Here is a 3,829-nt window from a genome sequence, read left to right on the forward strand (position 1 = left end):
ATAGTGATCCCCACATATAATAACAATCAATGCGTCGAAACTGAATTATCTCGTAATCAAAATACCCGAGAAAAAAAAATAAGAAAAAGGAAAAAACAAGAAAAGAAAAAAAAAGAAAAACAATGGAAGAAACGATGAAATAAAGACAACATGAAAACGTCCCGATTCATCACGCTCCCGTCCTGCGTTCCTGTTTCTCATCTCCATTCCTTTTCTCATTTTCATTCAAACATTAATTTCATTCACCAGAGCTGCGAAGACACGGCCCAGAGTAAGTACGTGCTACGTTATTGGCCAATATCGGGCAGACACGAGGTTCGAGCCGTTCTCAACTAGGCACGACCCCCATTAACCGCGCCATAAACAGATAATCGCAAATTTCCCGACGATACCGCTCGTCCAATCAGATAAACCAGACCAGCCGAGATATGGAATTATTGTCTATGCATTTCTCGCTTCGTTCGCACACGAGGCTACGTAGCTGTGAATTAGCGACAGATTTTAAGACAGGGACACGAAATATCAAGATGCTGTTCGTAATTATTCTTTCAATTAAAATCTCTTATTTAATTTTTCTTCATTTTTCAAAAAATATATTAGAAACTTCAAAGTTTCATATATCTTTTGTTTTTTGAAGCGATAGACAATTCCCATGCAAGATAAATTTAGAAGAAGTTTAACTTATTTATCGTATGAAAGGATGTTTTGAAGAAAGCTGATAAAACTTCAAATTTACAGTATATATATTATAAATAATTTATGATTATGATATAAGTAAATTATCTTGCGTTAAAGAATTCGCATTACCATTGTCAAATAATTCTTCAATTAAGAATATGCTCAAATCAAAACATCTTATCTTCTTATCTTCCAATCAAATAATACAACTTCGTTCTTTCAAACGAACATCAGACGCTTCTAAAATCTCTACAAGTGTGTCTATGTCGTTGTTTCAGAAACAATCTCACCTTCATTTCGAACACTCATCTCAGACGACATGAAACGATCCGATCCCACGCACGAGCATGGAATAAAATTTCCGCGATTATTACGTGTTCGAAAGTCGGTTTTACGTGATTCGAAACGCGGCTCGTCTCTGCTCTTTGTTTGCGCTCGCCAAGGGTGAGAAAGAGGAGCACTCCGTTAATCATTATCCAAGGGGGTAAGTCGAGAGGCGAAGGAAGCCTCCTTTGAGGCCGGACCACGGTTGCTCTGCCCGGAATTCCAGGGCCTCGGATTACAATTTGGCGAGTCCAGGGCGAAGGGAGAGTAAAATGGCCGCCGGCGGTAGGGTAGTTTTGCCGGTCGTGGGGTGGCTACGAGGGTGGCTAACTGGGTGGCCGACAAGGACTGGAAGGAGTAGGAAGAGAAGCCGAGCGGAGGTCGGTAAAGGGGATAGCGGTGGCTGAGGACTGGGGCAAAGGGGGGGTTCTGATGCTAGCCACAACCCCTTAAGGGTCGAACGAACCCTTGCACTACCACACGGAGTCCAAGAATTCTCCATCTCTCTTTCTCTCTCTCTCTCGCTATAACCATTTCATATCCTCTTCCATATCCTGTACTCGGCTTTCCCTCTCCCTCTCTGCCTCCCTCCCTCTCTCTCTCTCTCTCTTTCTCTCTCGTAGCTTCTATATCCCTTGAACACACGAGTAACCGAGGTAGGTAGGTAGGTAGGTAGGTAGGTAGATGGTACGTGGTTGTGATGGTATAGTGGCTGTAGATATAAAGGTTGTTCAACGAGGAGGGAGGGTGAGCGGGGGATGAGAACGAGACGGACAGAGGGTGGAAGAGGGACGATGGTGGTAACAGAGAAGCATTGGAAACAGGAGGAGAACGGAAAGAGAGGAAGACACAGATGTGGAGAAACTGAAAGAGAGAGAGAGAGAGAGATTGAGGGTAGAGGGGGTGAGTCGAGGAGAGTCGAAGCGAGACGAACGAACGTGCCAGTTACCAATAGACAAAGATGGAATCGGGAAAGGGACAAACAGAAACTGGCCATAGAGTTGGAAAGAGAGAAGGAAAGGTAGATGGAGTGGGGGAGGGAATACATAGGAGAGAAACACGAAGCAGCACACGGACGAGAGGAGAGTGAGAGCGGGCGGTGAATGAGGGACCAGGGGGTGGAAGAGGATGGGCGCGCACGGGCAAGGGTGGAATTTTAGAGTCGGGGCTAGCCTTAAAATACACGCCGCGCGAAATACCGGGCGTGAATTAGAGTCCAGGCGTATATACACGAGTGCGGCGAGTGAACGGACGAAACCTTTGGAATTTTCGCTAGCCGCAAACTCGGCTTCTCTCTCCCTCGTTTCCACTTGTATCCGAGGATCGTATCTTTGGATGGACGGTTGCATCGCGCTCCGACAACAAGAATTCTCGAGGACACGGGAATCGTTGATTGTAAGACATTCCACGTGCTGCAATGATTATTGTAGTCAGGGATTCGTATTTGCTGGACTTTGTAGATTACTTTGCTGGAGGATTGTCGGTATGAGACTCGATTATGAATTTGTTACGAACAAGGGATATTGTGGTAGTTTCTAATTTAGTTGGATTGTCATTATTTGATATAGGTATTATCATCGACTTGCAATTGCAGTTTGGAATTAAATTATTAGGAAATATTTCTATATAGAAACGATAGTCGAAAATTTTGATACAAGGATTGAAATTAAATCGATTTTTTTTTTTTTTTTATTCAAATAGATGAAATCGTCTAGTATTTAGATGTTATTGTTGATTATAGTTATTACTTAAACTCAATGTATTGTAATATCAAGAAATTGAATAATGTCATTCTTCGAGGAGGAAAAATTTTCAAGTTGTAAGAATGAATAATAGGAATAGATAGGGAAAACTTTAATTCTTTAAATTTTAACTTTTTCAAAAAACATTTTCAGAATGGCGATGTAAATTTTTTGATTCAGAAAAGTGAAATTTTTCGTAATTTCCTTTCTTTTATTCTAATTGAGAATTTTTTGATTTGTTTCGCCATTACTCGCGTCCACGAATAAGCGAGCGTAACTGAAAGTGGAAAGTAAAGGAACTCCAGAGGAAAATGCAAATGCGTGCCTTGAAACGATAAACTTGGAGAAAAAGTTAAGAGTAATTGTTCTCCGCGATGCTACAAACATCGATTAATGAATTTTAAAATGAAATTTTGTTTACACTTTAAATCACATAAACAGAGAAATATAATATAATATTTAGATAAAAATAATTAGATAAAAATAATAAGATATACAACTATATCAATCAAACACAAAATACAAAATAATCTTAATTAAATTATCTCAAATAAATATTCTTTATATTTCTCTATATTTTATTTAAAATCAAATCTCGTAGGAAAATTATTCTTTAAATTTTAAATCCTTATTTCTATTGTACAAATTACATAATTATTTACACATGAGGATGATATAGAAAAAATTTATTTAGATTATACAAACTATGTATTTTAAAAACAAAAATTTAATTTTACACTTACGATTATCACAAATTTCCAAAAATTATAATTCAAAACATTCAATTTACTTTCTCTCTACATCATCCTCACTCACAATCAACAAATCACTTATCATTCAACATTTCCAACGCAAACGTTCAACGGTGTCTTTACTTTCCCTTATTAATACGTTCTCTCATACGTTCAAAAACTCAAATGAAAAAAAGAAAAAAACGATACATATTTCTCATACCTGTAAAAATTTCGCACATCGCATCGCCTCGTTTGATTTCACTCGCGCGCGATTGACGAGATCGGATCTCGACGTAGCCGGAATCTCTCGAGTATATTTTTCTTTCTTTCTTTTTTTTTTTTTTTTTTTTT

Source organism: Apis dorsata, unplaced genomic scaffold, assembly GCF_000469605.1.
Source record: "Apis dorsata unplaced genomic scaffold, Apis dorsata 1.3 scaffold_358, whole genome shotgun sequence".
Lineage (NCBI taxonomy): Eukaryota > Metazoa > Arthropoda > Insecta > Hymenoptera > Apidae > Apis > Apis dorsata.